At 45.5% G+C, this 19,670-nt stretch overlaps 1 non-coding gene across 1 annotated transcript; it reads left to right on the forward strand.

The window, feature by feature from the left end:
• Positions 1–9,768: 9,768 nt before the first annotated feature.
• On the forward strand, positions 9,769–9,958 carry LOC126548669 (U2 spliceosomal RNA). The gene has a single exon (XR_007603010.1). It is a non-coding gene; the product is annotated as a U2 spliceosomal RNA (small nuclear RNA).
• The last annotated feature ends 9,712 nt before the right edge of the window (positions 9,959–19,670 follow it).

A 19,670-nucleotide genomic window follows, 5' to 3' on the forward strand; every position in this document is an offset into this window, starting at 1 on the left:
CCGTCCGAAATTGCGTCATCACCCGCGGCATATAAAAGAGTAATCTACCGACTTATATCGCAGGGAATGCCAGTGGTGCAAGCCTACCATGTCGACGTTTCAGTATTACAAAGAGTGATAAGCGGAACGCAAATCTTCGAACTGCATGTACTGCAACATTGGAAAGAACACGGCATCAAAACTCGTGCTCACAATTGTCGGACAGACGAGGTTGCAGTGATGAACCTAGGCCACAGAATCAACGACGCAAGATTGCACCTTACAAAAAAAGGAATAAAAAAAATACTAATTGTCAGGTTTGCTGCGGCTGTTCAGATCGTTACGGAGTTGCACTCATTCATTTGAACGTTAGCAATTTACAACAAATCCCTGCCAGATATTTCGACGCTCCTCGTACTCTTTTGGAAACCTTAAAAAGACGGTCATGGGGAGCAATAAAGGAAGATGCATTGCAGAAGGCGAAATATGTTTCCTCCATGGAACTACTAAAGTCACGACTGGTGACTAGCTGGCACTTTGGCACATGCACGGATGTGCAGCACAAACGTGCCCCCGACAGGTAGTGACAGGGAGATTATTGAAATGGAACTGATAGCTAGCCTTGGGGATCTTCTCTGTGTGAAAACCCTGAATAATGGTATCGGAAAAAGGAACTTGATCTTTTTAGAGGAAATGTGAATGCAGCAAACATGAGCGGCTGATCTTATATACATGTGCAAGGTTTCTCATCAATAAACAATCAGTAATAATCAGTGTTACGCGTGTCTTTGTCTCTCTCTCTTGCCCTTGTTTTCTTTGTGGCCAATGTATATGAAGTCAATGACAGGCAAAAATGCCGATGTTAACGAATTAAATTCTGGGGTTTTACGGGCCAAAACAACAATATGATTATGAGGCACGCCGTAGTGCGCACTCCAGATTAATTTTGACCAGCTTTGTATTTTTTAACGTGCCCCTAAGCCTAAGTACACGGGTGTTTTCGAATTTCGCCCCATTGAAATGTGGCCGCCGTGGCAGGGATCTAGTCCCACGACCTCATGATTAGCAGTGCAACCCCGAAGCAACTAAGCAACAATGGCGAGTGGGCCGAGGTTCGATCCAACCAGCAGTCACCTGAATTTTTTTATTGAGACAAGAAACAATGCGAGACAAGAGCCCACCTACCGCAAGGTGCCTGTTATCAACCAAAGAATACTTCGCATTAAAAGGATATTTTTTTCAGAACCCCATAAGCTATGGGCATAGATGTTATGTGAATAATTTTGCAAGTAGCTAGTTACCTAGCATCGTTTGTTCTTTAAAGCGTTACTAGCTGGAAGAACAGTTTATGTAAGGCAAGGTATTGTGTGTGTGCGTTCGTTCGTACGTAGGTATGTGCGTTTCTTTAAGCAACTTGGTGCTATGACATGATGCATACCGTGATACGCGCGGCGATACACGCCGTGATGCCACGTGACGCAGTAGCTATTCGCGTGGTCTTTTCCATCGTCTGGGGCTTAATGGAAATTCAGTACGTGCATGTGCTTTCGCTTTTTAAAGCAAATTGTTGCTATGCGAGGTCACACACGCGCCAATTGTCTCAAAGTACTAGTTAGCGATGAGAGAAGTATGCATGCGTTTGTGTCCCAATAAGTATAGAGCATCGAGCTATTGTGCTGGGGACCCTGGTGCTTAATTGAATTCTGGGGTTTTATGTGCCAAAACCACGATTTGATTATGAGTTACGCCGTAGTAGTGGACTACGCAATAATTTTGACTCCCAGGGGATCTTTAACGTGCCCCCAATGCACGGGACACGGACATCTTACAGCGAAGCTGTATATGGCTAGGGTTCCGTTCATTTTTGTTCTCCGTGAACAAGAACTATTATCATCAATGACTCATACTCCGTAAGCATTCATGCTCCCGTAAGGAAGCAAAAAATGCAATGTTTCATAGCCCCGTAAGGCACAGGCTACAAACACTCAGCAAAGTGAAGCGAACACTGCTTAAATTATTTCTAATCACGCATAAAGCATGCCGAACGGCATGTCAAAAACTGTCACCATCAATGGCTCGTACTCCCGTGAGCAATGGCTCATAGCCCAGTAAGCAAGCAAAAAATGCAATGATTCATTGTCCCGTGAGGTTCATGAATACTCACTTTGCGTGGAGGTCGGAGTTGCAGGGAGGGGTTTAGTCGATGCAGTCGTGTAAGTCGTAAGTTTGGCGAGTTCCATTCCGACCTCCACTCGGACCTCCACTCGGACTTCCTTGACGCGAAGCTACGCGTCTCTGTCACCTCTGGTTACGAGTTGCCTTCACAAAGGCATACTGTACATTAATTGGAGTGACTCATAGTGCAGCATGCGAGGTCTGTGGCACCGAAGAAAACATCGACCACCTGCTGTGCCACTGTCCAAGATATGCCCTAGAGAGACAAGAACTTGCGAAAGATTTCAAAAAACTGGACAATCGGCCGCTTTCTGTGCAGGTGCTGCTGGAACACCGCCCCCATCACCCGTCGGCCCATAAAGCGGTGAAGGCGCTTTTGTGTTTCTTAAGGACGACAGGTTTGTGCTACCATCTGTGACTATTAATGCAATTTCTGTAAAACCACACGCGTCAGCGAGCTTGACGCAATTTCCTTCTTTCCTTCCCTCCTCTCTCTCCCTGTGATCTTTGTTCTCCCCTTTCCCATTCCCCCGGTGTAGGGTAGCCAACCGGACGTTATTCTGGTTAACCTCCCTGCCTTCTACTTTTCTCTTTCCTCCTCCTCCTCCTCCACTTTGCGCGAATTAGCTGCGATGACACTACAGCTCTTGTCGTTGTCGGCGATTTCAATGTGGATGTGTCGGTACCGAAAAGGGAGTGGTTTACACGTTCCGTGTTGCAGACATATCCCTTGTGATGCCACACCGATCTGGCCCAATCGACCACCCAGTGGCATACGTGCATCGATTTGACATTATCAAAGAATGTGATTGCAGTTGCGAGTTAAATAATGACCACCGATCAAGACAATATATGAGCGTGCGTACCTTTCATCACGATGACCACCCATCAAGACAATAAATGAGTTCGTACCTTTGTTCAAAATGATATGTGTCACATCCGTGTCGTGTGCTAAACGGCTTCGCTGGTCAACCACTTTCACAGCCTCGTGATTGTTTGCATTTCGCCCCCATGGAAATGCGGACGCCGCGGCCTGGATTTGGTCCCGCTACCTCGCGCTTAGCGGCGCAACACCATAGCCGGTACAAGCCTACGCAGCGGGTAGGGTGTACCCTGGTTATATTCTCGTGGCAATATCCATTTGCATGCGGGGTGAAGGCATTCTACGTGACAAACCTTTGAACGGACGGAGAAAGGTATTCAGCTACCGTCACTATATTCGCTCGCTTTTGCGTTTTCTGCGGTTAGCGTCAGTGCTCAATTTGCACCATTTGTTGGCATGCGCATGCGAGCCAAGTGCCTTTGCCGTGGTTATCTGTAACAATGATCGCTTCCGCAGGAGCTCATAAAGCTTGCGTGAGCACGCTTGCCACCACGCTTACATTGTTTTTACTCGATACCAGGCACTCTCCTTGTGTTGGGTGGACCGTACGGTTGACAAATCTTCCAGACTTTGAAGGCATCACTTTGCCTATTTATCTTCTACGAGCCATGTCCAGCGTTTTCGGCAGCCCACGCAGTCACGGGTCGGCAGCCAACGCGAGTGCTACCGCTTCTTTGAGTGATCAATCCCTTTTTGTGAGCAGCTGTTTTTGTATACTTTTTTAATGGAAGCCAGATATGTTACGACCTCTGAGCATGCTGTCAGATGTAGGTGAAAATTTTCACTTTTTTTAAATCTTAACAATAACATCAGCACGTTCCGCCCTTGTTGGTTACGATGGAAAAACGGGATGAAACATGGTTAAAAGGTAAACAAAAACCCGGGCCAGACGGGCTTCCGTCAAACACTGAACTTCATTAACCTTCGTCAGGCGTATGACCAACCCATCGTTCAAAGGGCAGTGGTTTCGACGCTTCTACGACGCGCGGAGAAAATCTGCAGGAGACAAGAAGACTACGGAGCCAACGTAAGCGTGGTACGGCGGGAACTATCAGCCTGTGGTTACCCGTGCTCTTTCTTGAATGCTGTCGAACGACAAATGGCACGTCCGCAGTTACCCCATGCTGCCTCTAGTCAAAAGCGTGCCGGAATACCCTATATCCCGTCCACGAGTGAAGCTCTAAGCCGTATTGTGCGTTCATACAATGTTCAAGTGGCACACATTCCAAACCAGAAACTACGGCAATCACTCGTCAATGTTAAGGACAAATTACCAAAAAGAGAAATTCCCAGATGTTGTCTACGTTGTCCCATGCGCGGATTGCGACTACGTGTACATTGGCGAAACTGGTGACTTTGAAAGGCGTCTTAAACAGCACAATTATGACGTCAAAAAAGAAAATTCAAAATCCAGTGCCTTGGCTGAGCATGCCACTTCAAGCGGCCACGCAATCGACTGGGGGAAGGCACGTGTCCTTGCCATGGAAAAAAGGTCTATCTCGACGCCTTTATCTTGAGTCCCTCATGATCCAGACTACGCCACACACTCTGAACAGGAGCGATGGCAATCTGCCGTCAGTGTATGCGCGCTGCCTGCGTCACGTGTTCTAGACTATTTAAGCGAGCTGCTCGAGCACCTTTGTTTATTTTACCTGTGAACAAGGCTCCCGTGTGTGAGCCGAAACGTCTTCTTTTCTTTTAAATCTTTATTTGGTCGGCGAAGTGCCTCGGGTTTTTGTTTACGTTTTAACCATGTTTCATCCCGACCAAACGGGCTTCCGTCAAACACTGAACTTCATTAACCCGGTGAATGTTGAAGAGTGTGACAGTGACTTACGGAAAATAGTTTTAAGAAAGGGAGTGGGGTGATGGATATAAAAAAAATGGGGGAGGCGGGGGGACGCGCATTATAGGCGCGAAGAATGAAGGTGGCGAAAAATTATGGACATAGGAACAGCGTCTCGTCACTGCCCGATCCTTTGGCACCAGACGGCCTAGGCCAGTCGCCTAATAGCTGAGGTTCACCTACCCCATCGTAACACGTTCTACTAGCTTACGAAAGCCCATCCTAACACAACGTCTATGCAGTCTTCAGAACAGCCCGGTGTAAGGAGACACGGCACTTTAAAATCTCTCGGAGCTGCTAGCCTTTATTTTATTGCGAACTGCGTATGCAGTAATATTGACAAAGGCTTCTAATACACAAAGCAGCCCTGCTTCGGACTGTCTGTCTCGTCTATTCCCGAATGTAATCAAATAATGACATGCGTCGTGTAATGAAGGCTGCAATATCACGATCGCAAGTTCCCTCCAAACATCTGTTCAAACAAGTCGGACAGCAGGTCACCGAAAGTGAGTGAAACTTGCATCATCTGACACTATCGAAGTTCTAGCGCTAAGGTTCGTTAAGTTATGGGGTTTTACGTGCCAAAACCACTTTCTAATTATGAGGCACGCCGTAGTGGAGGACTCCGGAAATTTCGACCACCTGGGGTTCTTTAGCGTGCACCTAAATCTAAGTACACGGGTGTTTTCGCATTTCGCCCCCATCGAAATGCGGCAGCCGTGGCCGGTATTCGATCCCGCGACCTCGTGCTCAGCAGCCTAACACCATATAAGGTTCGTTCCTGTTTCTTAAGTGTATAGATAGAAGATGCCCACAACGCGTAAGCGCGAGTGAGAAGCAGGCGACTTGCAAAATAGTGCCCGCCCTCTTGCGTACGTAGCCGTGGCCGAACCACTCACTATAGAAGATTTGGTTGGATAAAAAAAAACACTTATCTCCGTTGTTACCACGGGCTGCAAACAAGTATCTTTTTGTTCTTTGCCTTTCTTTCAAGCGCCTTTCTTTCTTCTTATCCCGGCCGCGGCGGCTGCATTTCGATGGGGACGAAATGAGAAAACACCCGTGTACATAGATTTAGGCGCACGTTAAAGAACTCCAGGTGGTCGAAATCTCCGGAGTCCTCCACTACGGCGTGCCTCGTAATCAGAAAGTGGTTTTGGCACGTTAAACCCCATTATTTCAATTTTCTTTCTTCTTACTTTTTCTTCGTCAAGTAATGATTAAAGGAAACGCCAGTCCTTTTGCCGTTCACAAAAGACAGAAAGACGGCGTACTTGCACAGACATTTTGCAAAAATCCAAGTTTGCTGCCTCGCCCGGCTGTTTGGCGTTTTATTAATTTTATTTATTTCCTACCTACCGCCAATCCCAGCGGGGACTTTAGCTCTTCTCTACCAACTCTATTCCTCGCTCTAAGTGCGGTCTCTCAAGGGAAGGAACGCGAGCTCAAGTGCTTTAGAATTTCTCTGAAATTTGCGCAAGCGGGCATGTCACGGGGTATTTTTTTTTTGTATTTCGCGGGCATCCGCAGTAAGCTGAAAAACACTAATACTTAATAGATCGAAAGACAGAAACTGTTTATTCGAACGTTTTGCGAACCGCTCTGCAACTTTCTAATTTGAATTTTTTCCTAGGTTCCTTGCTTCAAAAGTTGGTTAACCAATCTTGACTAACTATCTAATTAAGCGAAATACAAAAGATAGCGTGACACGCTACATACAAAAGGGAGCAACATGTACTTGGTCGCGTCATCTTAGAGTGCATCGGCATATTTTTAAACTCTGGCTAAAGTTATCTGAAACACCCTGTATATTTTCTGTACATTATCATCATCATCATAATCATCAGCCTAGTTACGCCCACTGCAGGGCAAAGGCCTCTCCTATACTTCTCCAACTACCCCGGTCATGTACTAATTGTGGCCATGTTGTCCCTGCAAACGTCTTAATTGTCATCCGCCCACCTAACTTTCTGCCGCCCCTACTACGCTTCCCTTCCCTTGGAATCCAGTCCGTAACCCTTAATGACCATCGGTTATCTTCCCTCCTCATTACATGTCCGGCCCATGCCCATTTCTTTTTCTTGATTTCAACTAAGATGTCATTTACCCGCGTTTGTTCCCTCACCCAATCTGCTCTTTTCTTATCCCTTAACGTTACAACTATCATTCTTCTTTCCATAGCTCGTTGCGTCGTCCTCAATTTCAGCAGAACCCTTTTCGTAAGCCTCCAGGTTTCTGCCCCGTAGGTGAGTACTGGTAAGACACAGCTGTTATACACTTTCCTCTTGAGGGATAGTGGCGACCTGCTGTTCATGATCTGACAATGCCTGCCAAACGCACCCCAGCCCATTCTTATTCTTCTGGTTATTTCAGTCTCATGATCCGGATCCGTGGTCACTACCTGCCCTAAGTAGATGTATTCCCTTACCACTTCCAGTGCCTCGCTACCTATCGTAAACTGCTGTTCTCTCCCGAGACTGTTAAACATTACTTTAGTTTTCTGTAGATTAATTTTCAGACCCACCCTTCTACTTTGCCTCTCCAGGTCAGTGAGCATGCATTGCAATTGGTCTCCTGAGTTACTAAGCAAGGCAATATCATCAGCGAATCGCAAGTTGCTAAGGTATTCTCCATCAACTTTTATCCCCAATTCTTCCCACTCCAGGTCTCTGAATACCTCCTGTAAACATGCTGTGAATAGCATTGGAGATATCGTATCTCCCTGTCTAACGCCTTTCTTTATTGGGATTTTGTTGCTTTCTTTGTGGAGGATTACGGTGGCTGTGGAACCGCTATAGATAGCTTCCAGTATCTTTACATATGGCTCATCTACACCCTGATTCCGTAGTGCCTTCATGACTGCTGAGGTTTCGACTGAATCAAATGCTTTTTCGTAATCCATGAAGGCTATATATAAGGGTTGGTTATACTCCGCACATTTCTCTATCACCTGATTGATAGTGTGAATATGGTCTATTGTTGAGTAGCCTTTACGGAATCCTGCCTGGTCCTTTGGTTGACAAAAGTCTAAGGTATTCCTGATTCTATTTGCAATTACCTTAGTAAAAACTTTGTAGGCAACGGACAGTAAACTGATCGGTCTATAATTTTTCAAGTCTTTGGCGTCCCCTTTCTTATGGATTAGTATTATGTTAGCGTTCTTCCAAGATTCCGGTACGCTCGAGGTCATGAGACATTGTGTATACAGGGTGGCCAGTTTTTCTAGAACAATCTGCCCACCGTCCTTCAATAAATCTGCTGTTACCAGATCCTCCCCAGCTGCCTTCCCCCTTTGCATAGCTCCCAAGGCTGTCTTTACCTCTTCCGGTGTTACTTGTGGGATTTCAAGTTCCTCTAGCCTATTCTCTCTCACCTTATCGTCGTGGGTGTTACTGGTACTGTATAAATCTCTATAAAACTCTTCAGCCACTTGAACTATCTCATCCATATTAGTAACGATATTGCCGGCTTTGTCTCTTAACGCACACATCTGATTCTTGCCTATTCCTAGTTTCTTCTTCACTGCTTTTAGGCTTCCTCCGTTCCTGAGAGCCTGTTCAATTCTATCCATATTATAGTTCCTTATGTCCGCTGTCTTACGCTTGTTGATTAACTTAGAAAGTTCTGCCAGTTCTATTCTAGCTGTAGGGTTAGAGGCTTTCATACATTGGCGTTTCTTGATCAGATCTTTCGTCTCCTGCGATAGCTTACTGGTTTCCTGTTTAACGGCGTTACCACCGACTTCTATTGCGCACTCCTTAATGATGCCCACAAGATTGTCGTTCATTGCTTCAACACTAAGGTCCTCTTCCTGAGTTAAAGCCGAATACCTGTTCTATAGCTTGACCTGGAATTCCTCTATTTTCCCTCTTACCACTAACTCATTGATTGGCTTCTTATGTACCAGTTTCTTCCGTTCTCTCCTCAAGTCAAGGCTAATTCGAGTTCTTACCATCCTATGGTCACTGCAGCGCACCTTGCCGAGCACGTATACATCTTGTATGATGCCAGGGTTCGCGCAGAGTATGAAGTCGATTTCATTTCTAGTCTCACCATTCGGGCTCCTCCACGTCCACTTTCGACTAACCCGCTTGCGGAAAAAGGTATTCATTATCCGCATATTATTCTGTTCTGCAAACTCTACTAATAACTCTCCTCTGCTATTCCTAGAGCCTATGCCATATTCCCCCACTGACTTGTCTCCGGCCTGCTTCTTGCCTACCCTGGCATTTAAATCGCCCATCAGTATACTGTATTTTGTTTTGACTTTACCCATCGCCGATTCCACGTCTTCATAGAAGCTTTCGACTTCCTGGTCATCATGACTAGATGTAGGGGCGTAGACCTGTACAACCTTCATTTTGTACCTCTTATTAAGTTTCACAACAAGACATGCCACCCTCTCGTTAATGCTATAGAATTCCTGTATGTTACCAGCTATGTTCTTATTAATCAGGAATCCGGGTCCTAGTTCTCGTCTCTCTGCTAAGCCCCGGTAGCACAGGACGTGCCCGCTTTTTAGCACTCTATATGCTTCTTTTGGCCTCCTAACTTCACTGAGCCCTATTATATCCCATTTACTGCCCTCTAATTCCTCCAATAGCACTGCTAGACTCGCCTCACTAGATAACGTTCTAGCGTTAAACGTTGCCAGGTTCACATAAATATATTATCCTATCTAGTATAAGTTTAGTGTTATATTTATTAAACGTTTGGTCAACTTCGTTTCTCTCTCGCTTAGTTCTCGAAAAGATGTGTATTAGTACGTTTAAACCCAAGCGAACACGTCTTGATATAGCTTAGTTTCTTCTACCGGTTTGAATTCTCGCTTGTATATTTTTCTTTTTCTATTCGCCGATAAAAAGGGGGCGGTGCGAACGTAGACATGGCTGACGCGGTTCAAAGTATAGTATCTGTTCTTATCAGCTTAATATTTGATACGGGTTTATTTGGGCGTACGATATTAAACTTACTTTATTATTATTTTTGCAAGTTGGCGGTGGGCTTAAAGCCTGCTTCAACTCCGCCGTGGGTCAGCCCGGTATGGCACTACCTTCTGGATCGCCCCACATATGGGCAGAAATTCTCGATCTACAAGGCTCGACAGACGCACGCAATTTTTTCCAGAACCTAGACATATGCAGCTTCGCTGTAAAAAAAAAAAAAAGAAGAGAAAAAAAAATGAGCCAGCAGAGAATTGGATGCTTTGCTAGAGTCGCTGTTCCGTGCAGAACAGAAATTGACGCCAGGAAAGCATCTGCGACGAACAGGTACGCATGGTAAATGTATGTGAGATGTCCTGACAAGAAATCTGTGGTGTCCTGCTAGCTGTCGCGCACCAGATTTTTCGTTTGTGGTGGACCCCACGTTTCTATCTATCTATCTATCTATCTATCTATCTATCTATCTATCTATCTATCTATCTATCTATCTATCTATCTATCTATCTATCTATCTATCTATCTATCTATCTATCTATCTGTCTGTCTGTCTGTCTGTCTGTCTGTCTGTCTGTCTGTCTGTCTGTCTATCTATCTATCTATCTATCTATCTATCTATCTATCTATCTATCTATCTATCTATCTATCTATCTATCTATCTATCTATCTATCTATCTATCTATCTGTCTATCTATCTATCTATCTATCTATCTATCTATCTATCTATCTATCTATCTGTCTGTCTGTCTGTCTGTCTGTCTGTCTGTCTATCTATCTATCTATCTATCTATCTATCTATCTATCTATCTATCTATCTATCTATCTATCTATCTATCTATCTATCTATCTGTCTATCTATCTATCTATCTATCTATCTATCTATCTATCTGTCTGTCTGTCTGTCTGTCTGTCTGTCTGTCTGTCTGTCTGTCTGTCTGTCTGTCTGTCTGTGTGTGTGTGTGTGTGTGTGTGTGTGTGTGTGTGTGTGTGTGTGTGTGTGTGTGTGTGTGTGTGTGTGTGTGTGTGTGTGTGTGTGTGTGTGTGACCTCTTTCGCTAACGCAATGGTCCAAGTTGTCTACCGGCTTGAGACACTAGGTATGCGCTCGTGGTTGTGATGATGTTAGAGTCGTTCAATCTACGTCATTCCAGCTTCGTCATCTGACTATCATCATGACATCGTCGTCACGCCTTCTCCACGTTATTCCAGCTTTGTCATCCAAACCTAGTCATGCCGTCGTCGTCACACCATATTCGTCATACAGTCGTCATGCATTCGTTGTTATACCTTCGTCATGACGTCGTCGTGGTCGTTCCATTGTAGTCATTGCGCCTTAGTCATTCGACTGTCGTCATACCGCCGTCGCCACACCTGTTACGCCGACCCAGCGAACCAAGTTGTCCACTAGCTCTGGTCGCTAAGTATGTGCTTGTGGGCATGATGCCGTCGTGGTTGTTACACCGTCGTCATTCCAGCTGTGTCATCCGACTCTGGTCATGCCGTCATCGTCGAACCGTCATCATCACGCCATCGTCGTTATGCAGTCGTCATGTATTTTTACCATATCATCGTCGTGATACCGCCATGGTCGTTCCATAGTCGTCACTATAGCTTTGTCATCCTAATCTCGCCATGTCGTCGTCGTCACGCCATTGTCGTCATACAGTCTTCGTAATATAGTCGTTATCACGCCATCGTCGTCATACAGTCCGCGTCATTCCATTGTCCTCGTACCTTTGTCAGGCCATCATCATCATTGCGTTGTCGTCGTCATACAGTCGTCATAATGTATTGGTTTTCATACTGTTGTCATAATGCCGTTGTGCTCCTACCATCGCTCCTTCCATTATTTTCCTTCTAACTTCGTCATCCGACTCTTGCCATGCAATCGTCGACAAGCCATCGTTATCCAACATTCGTGATTCTACCATTGTTGTAATGTCGTCGCCGCCGTCACGCAGCCATCTTACCATCGCCATCACTCGAGAAACCTCATCCCATGCTCATCACTTTGCCTTCTTCGTTCCATCGAAGTCATTCATTCTTCGCGGGGCTATCGTAATCATAATGTCATTGAATAGTGATTATACCGCCATTCTCATTCCATCATCTTCATTGCGTCTGGTCATGCCGTCGTGGTCGTGTCGTCATCGCCATTTTTGCTTCGTAATCTGGTTGGCGTCATACCATCGTCGTCATGCCATTGTCGCCATACACTCGTCGTCATCCTATTGTCCCTGTAGCGCTTTCGTCGTTTTACCATGACCATCAATTCAAAATCGTAATCTCGTTATCATCGTGCCATTGCCGTTTACCGCCTGTCTCGTTCAATCGACGTCATTGCTTCTTCGTCATTCCGTTGTAGCCACTGCGTCGCCGTCAGGCGCTCATCGTTATGCCGTCATGCTCATGAATGATCTTAGCAAGCGTGTGCCATGCTGAGTGGGCCGATACCCAAGACTGCATGTCGCATATAGCCGAAGCAACTGAAGTCTCAGAATGACCGCTATATACATATCTTAAATAAAGTGGCTTCAGCAATACGGTGTGTCGCTACAGTGCTTGAACGCTAATTGCATTACCGTCGACAGTCATCGTGAGAGGTGTTCTTCCGTATTTTTTTTAACTATACCTCATTTGACTCCCACGTACCCGGCGCGCCGGATATATTTGAACAAGAATCATCATATAAATGGGCAGTGTACTGTGACTATAAAGCAGCCCTTCAAATCCTGCAGGTGGCACTGTGTCAGGGGAATTATGAATCATAGCCGGCGAGTTCGCAAGGCGTATCCATTTGGAACGAATTCTCAGGACTGCACCGATCTCGAGATATAATTTCCAATGTGTCTGACGAAAGGCATTGGTGTTCCAGTTGCTTTAGTGCTTCATGCATAAAACAGCACTTTCTTAAAAAACGTAACTGGGACGCCAATGCATTTCGTCGGACACATTAAAATTAATATCTCTAAACTGGCGCACTCCTGAGAATTCTTCGTTTCAAGTTACGAACATACTTACTGGCGAACTTACTAGCTAGAATTCGTCAAGTGAAGTAGGTGCCGTAAAGCGATTAATTAGAAAGTAATTAGCGTACTTAAATTATTTATTCATTTGAGCATTCTGATTTCTTATAGAAGTAATGGCGGCCTCATCAGGTCATTTAGATAAATGGTTAGAATTGTGCTATCTGTCACAGACAATTTTTAAAAATTTGTTACAGCTAACAATAAACACCCTGTAAACACCCTGTGCGCATAGATTGTGTGTGTGCTATGTACAGTGTGTGTCTTCTTGTGCAGTTGTCGCAGACACGGATCAAATCGGACTGATCGGACAGCAGGTGCTTATAACATAGCATTTTTTTTTCGCCATCCCTCCTCATCTTATTTTGTTATAGCGCAAGCTTGACAAGGACAACAGACACACACGCGCTGTGTGTGTCAGACGTGCCTTCTGTTGTCCTTGTCAAGCTTGCGCTATAACAAAATAAGATATGCCGTACCAACAAGCCCCTATTGCTACCCTCCTCATCGTCCTCTACTTTCCCGTTTTATTTCCTTCCCCTTTACCCCAGTGTAGACTAGCAGGCCATAAACCATAAACACGCTCCTTTGGCCAACCGCTCCACTTTTCCTCTCATTAAACCTTTATCTCTCTCTTGCACCGTTTTTGAATAGATCACTTTGTTATTCAACCTTATGGGTGGCCGGTAAAATGACACTGTTGCTGCACTGAAAAAGGCAACGCAAGTGTCTGATTTTGTAGCACCAAAGGATGTGCCACCGGTAAAGAATAGACACTGATGTCTGGCGAGTAATAAACGAATTCTAGAAGAGTTGACTGTTGGGCTAGTTGGTCGTCCATATTTGAAGTAGTAACTTAGCGCGATAAAAACACGGAAACAAGAAAGGCAGATATTGAAGCGCTAGTCCTTGTCCGCCTTTCTTGTTTCCGTGATTTTATCGTGCTAAATTACTACTTCAAATAGAGTAATAAACGACCTAGAGGCCATAACTCAAAACAAGTCATTCGTAAAAACTGGTTTTCATTGGCTAATTACCGCCCTCTCACTCATTTTCTTTTTTATAGTGCCAATGCCGACGAAAACGCTAACGTCAACGTGTCACCTGCAAAGCGAGGTACACCGGCGGAACGCAACACACTAGTATACGCGTACGCCAGCATGAATGACAAAGGCTCAGTGACGCCGTCCCTAGACTATGCCCTCACATCGATATATACTGCCTTTACCCGCAGAGGACACTACTTTAGCCGGACTGCGTGCTATAGCAACCGAGAAAGTGCATATCTCGCAAGTGCAACTCCGGAGTAGATTTGGCCAGCCTCAGAGTCAGAAGGGATTAATTGACTGCGAGTTGTTAATTCAGGCTTCCAATATCCTCGAATCAGACCTGGTGTGTGTGTGTGTGTGTGTGTGTGTGCGTGCGTGCGCGTGCGTGTGTGTGTGTGTGTGTGTGTGTGTGTGTGTGTGTGTGTGTGTGTGTGTGTGTGTGTGTGTGTGTGTGTGTGTGTTTGCGTGCGCGTGTATTTCTCTGTTTTTGCGCTACGTGCATCATTGCACTTTTCACTAGCTCAACTCTATCCGAATCTGACACGGGTGCAAGTAGCAAATAGATTTGACGCAGTTATTTCATTGGGAATAAACGTTGTAGCAGTGCAAAAATACTAAAACAAAGCAGACACACGCAGAACAGGACGAGAGTCTGCATGTCTAGTTTTAGTCGTTTTTTGCAGTTATTACGTCAATTCACTTATGCAAGCCATGCTTGACAGGCGCAGATGAACACACTTCAACCGCCGTCCCCAACCTGCCCAACCTGCCCTGACTGCAAGCAAGTTCGCTTCATATAATCGCAAACAAATAAAGACTGCAAATAACAAGGCAACAAATACAATGGCGCGCGAACATCATTAGACGCGTACTCTTAAGCAAAAATTCCATGTAGGTTACTTCGAAAGGCATTATGACATGAGAGGGAGAGAATGTAATCAGGAAAACCATTCGGTAGTTCCGTGGCGATGCTGATGTGTTAAATATTCATGTGTTTCCGAAGGTGTGCATAAAGCTAGTCTTACTATTAAGGCGACGTTACATTACTTTGTGAGCTTGAAGGGAAAGCATTTGCAATAGCAATTGCGTTGTCGTAAACGTACTATTCATGAAAAAGACAAAGAATATTTATTGCGCGTGGAATTTTTAACGGCTGGAGAGAAAAAGTTTGTTTTAACTGAACGGGAAGAAGGGGAGCTGAGGGGTCCAATTTTAGGAGCGCAGGTCTCAGGCGCCCGTCCCTGCGGCCAGCGTCGGCGCAATCGAGCGAACCAGCACAGCGAAGGACGAAAGAGCGAACGCGGAGCGCTGCGGCGGATAAAAGACGCTAGGAGGAAAGCGGCGGAGAAGGGTATGGCGAAAGCATGAGAACGAATGCGTAGTGCGTCGACGATGGCTACGCCATGGCGCCACAGCAGCGCGTGTCGTCTGGGAGGTCTGTCTGCGGCGGCTGCTGTGAATCGTGCCCACGCTTACCCCAGGCACTGCCTCTCGCGATCTCCAGATTAGCCAGAGAGTCGCGCCATACTTCACTCCGTTTGCAATGTGCCGCACAAGACAGATGGTCGGTGCCAGCCAGTGCATTGCGAAACAAAAACACGGATAGAGCTGCGCTCAAATTTCGCATTAGGGACTATCATAATCTTAGGCGAATTTTTTTGTCAGCCATAACCATATCAAGAGAGAGACGGAGAGAAAACAAGGAGAGGAAAGTCATTCAGGGAGGTCAACCAGCTGAGCGTCCGGTTCGCTACCCTACACTGATGGTAAGAGAAAGGGGAAATAAAAGGACGAAAAGAGGAAGAGAGGGAGCGCTCAAAATTATCGGGTTTTCGTGCCAAAACCACTTTCTGATTAGAGGCACGCCGTAGTGGAGGACTCCGGAAATTTCGACCACCTGGGGTTCTTTAACGTGCACCTAAATCTAAGTACACGGGTGTTTTCGCATTTCGCCCCCATAGAAATGCGGCCGCCGTGGCCGTGATTCGATCCCGCGACCTCGTGCTCAGCAGCCCAACACCATAGCCACTGAGCAACCACGGCGGGTAGGGAGCTCTCAGAGCACGTGGGAGGATGCACAGGAGCACTATAAGCGGGCTTTTACGCCGGTGGTATTCAAGTACCACCCTAGTGAACGAATCGCTTTTTGTGCCAGTTGCGGACGTGGCCACGGTACAAGTATCTTTGAGTTGGAGAACGGTCTCGAGTCCAGTCGCTTTAATGTTGTCCGGAGAGAGAGGCGTTGTACGTCGTAGCGAGGGCAGATACAAAACACAACAGGTGCTCGTCGATGGTTTCCTCGCACCTACAGGAGTCGCACGTTGGGATATCTACCATTCTCATACGAGAGATGTAAACGTTCGTAAACGCAACTCGCCACCACAAGCGGTACAGCAGCTTGCGCAGTCAGAAATTGAAGATACTTCTAGAACTCCAGCAAAACTTGTCTTTTTTTGCGTGCAAGCAGACGAAGTTCCCTGGCAGCGTCCGTCCTCGCCAAATGATCGAATGTATCTGGGTGTGTTCGTGGGCAGACTGGGCAGCCCAGTCAGCAAAGTCGTTTCCAACAATGCCACAGTGAGCAGAAAAAATCCACTGAAAAATTATGATGTGCCCTGTTTCCAGAGCATAATGGTGTATTTTCTTAATGTCGGATGTCATCTGCGCGTATTTTTTGTGATGTAAGGCAGACTTGAAACTGTGAATTGAGCTGATTTAGAGTCCCAAAATATGACCCATTCCTAGGACGTCTGATCGATGACATGGCTCATATTAAACCAACAGTTCATGAAGCCAAGGAAAGCGTAGGGTAAATTATTTGCAGATTTTAGTTGAAGTGCAGAAATGATAAGCTAAAAGGAAATGAAAGTGGATGACGAAACAACTTGCCGCCGGTGAGAGCCAAACTCAGCCTCTGCATTACGCGTACGTTGTGCTACATCTTAGTTACGCTACAATACCTGTTATAGTTACTAGAACGGAAACGCACTACTTTCTTCTGAATTTATTCCAACATGCAAAATCAGTAATCTGGATGCAGAGACCATACTGTGGAAGCATATTTTACAAACTGTCAGGAGAATTTCGCAAGTTTCTGCGAAGCTTTAGCACATACGGCGTTATATGTGTGGATGAAGTGTAGGTGTCAGATGAATGGCGCAGATATCTGTATGGCTGCGTTAGAGACAGTACATTGTTATATATGAACGAAGAGAAGTGACAGTTCGCAAGCTTATTGGAGAAATAAGTAGTTATGGAGCATGTTATGTATATGTACTTACGTTCTGTTCCCTCGTCTACGAAACTGTGAACTGTATGCGTTCTCGGACAAGTCGAAGTAGTTGTGTTTACATATGCAAATGTATACGTGTTTATTTTCGGCGGCTTCCTGTACTCATGTGCAGAACATTGTGTTCATGGTGGCTGCCAGTATTCTGGGATGCACCCATTTTGTCACAAAATTTTGTTATAACGTTTTTTTTTTCGCTTACGAGGAATAGTCGGCGCCTCCTAAAGGCGTCAGCCTCTTTTATTAGGTCATGTGAAAAAAAAAAACTAAACAAGAGAAAGAAAAAGAAAAGAAAAAAATGAAAATCGTGTCTTTAGAAACCTTGAAAGAAGCTTTAAACAATGTGCTACAGCTTAGGTAACTGAGATTGACAGCCTGTTGTTCGTAGTCGTCTGAGTTACTCAAGTAATTTTGGAATTCCGATTAGTTAGCTAAATTAGTTATGTAAATTTTTAAATATAAGTTTTGGAACATAAGTTTAATGTAAAAGCTCTACAGCATGCTCCACCTAATGAACTTGTTTTCATGACGTTATCCTTTTTCCGTGCTCTGAATAAGACCTGCGAACGACACGGCGAAAAATTTCACCGACTATTACGATACTGCCTAATGCGAATTTCGAGCGCAGCTGTTGAGGTGTATAGAAAAAACACCGCATGCAAATTGTTTCCGCTAATGGCTTCTCGTCTTCTTACTCGCACGTTCTTTCAGGAGTACCCCAAAGCACAGTTCTTGGCCCTTTCCTCTTTTTAATAAATATTAACGACCTGCCTTCCATAGTAACATCTATTATCAGCCTTTTCGCTGATGACTGCGTAATCTACCGCCCTATAACTAACACTCACCATTCTTCTGTCCTCCAAAATGACCTGAAGAACATAAAGAAATGGTGCGCTACTTGGCTAATGTCCCTGTATTCTGCAAAGAGTGTACTAATTCCTTTTTACCGCCGCCGAAATTATACTCAACCTACTTATAAAATCAAGGATACCACAATTATTTCCACTAGCTTCGTTAAATAACTTGGTGTTTACATTACCAGTACATGGTCTTGTCCACGTTAACCACATAATAAATTCATCTAATCGAACAATTGGGTACCTTCGCCGTAACCTGCGCATGACACCTTCTTCATTAATATTACTAACTGACAAAACACTTGTGCGACCTAAACTTGAATACGCTAGCGCGTTCTTTGATCCACATATGTATAACCTTGTTCCAGCTCTAGAATCAGTTCAAAATCTTGCTACCCGTTTCATTCTTTGAAACTACTCACAATACTGCCTAGTATATCTGCTCTAAAGATTCAGTTACAAGTGCCTTCTTTCGCTTCCCGTCGCCGTATTCCACGCCTCTGTCTTTATCACAAGTTTTTCCATTGTTAGCCCCGAGACAACCAGCTCATCCAACCAGTGCGTCGAACACCACGCACAGGCCATAATAACAGCATCAGCCCGCATTGTGTCCGCACTACTACGTTCCAGAAGTCATTTTTTTTGTGCACGCCAGCTTGCGACTGGAATGACCTTCCCTGCAGCCAAGCTCTTATGCCTGATCCCGCTTATTTCAAGAATGTCATCGAAGAAGCTATGTACTCTTCGTAACCCTACGCAACAGTCATTGTTATCCGCCATTCATGCGCCCACCCCTCATGTATGGTCCCGTCTGGGGACCCTTGAGGTTCAAATCAATTTAAAGAAATCGCGATATATTGTGGCAAAGCATTTCATTCAGAAGTACAAGGTACTCTTGGCGGCGGCGCTGAGCCTCTGCTTGGGCAGCTCGCTTAGCAGTAGCGGCAAACGAAGCATTTCTACCGGCAGCGTCGCTCATTGATCAGAAAGAAAGCGTGAACACGGGAACGCGTGGCTCGCGCGGAATCCATTCTCCAGCGACGGCGGCGCCGCAGGCGAAGTAGCGCATGCCCAGTGGGTCCGAAGCCCACGCCAGCGCTTTGTTTCCGCGTTGGATGTATGCCTGGTCGTGCCGCCACTCCACTTTTCACACCTTTTTCGCTATACCATCCTCCTCTTTCCGCCTCCTAGTTGCGCTGCATCCTCCTCTCCGCTTTCCTCCTCGCATCTCTCCCCCCCCCCCTCCACTGCGCTCCGCGTTCGCTTTCATCTTTCGCTGTGCTCGTTCGCTCGGTTACGCCGAGGCCGATGCCAACGCTCGCCGCAGGAACATTTACAGGAACCGGCGCCTAAGAGCAGCGCTCTAATAATTTACATGAACATGCATGGTATGTGCAGGTGCGACAAAGGTGAATATGCTGATGTAAACAGGCTAGACCAGCCCCTATTGTGATAACTGGGGTGCGTTAGAAACCATGGAACAAATTTTCTTTTGATGCATGTCCACGTTACGGAGAGGAGAACATTTATTTCAGTAGAATGGGCTCTGTTTCCCAAGAACTACTAGAGCTAGGAAGAATATTAGGCCCTGTGACTTCTCCTTGAAATCAATGTCAAGCTTGAAACT

Source organism: Dermacentor andersoni, chromosome 1 (assembly GCF_023375885.2).
Source record: "Dermacentor andersoni chromosome 1, qqDerAnde1_hic_scaffold, whole genome shotgun sequence".
In the NCBI taxonomy this organism is placed as follows: Eukaryota; Metazoa; Arthropoda; class Arachnida; order Ixodida; family Ixodidae; genus Dermacentor; species Dermacentor andersoni.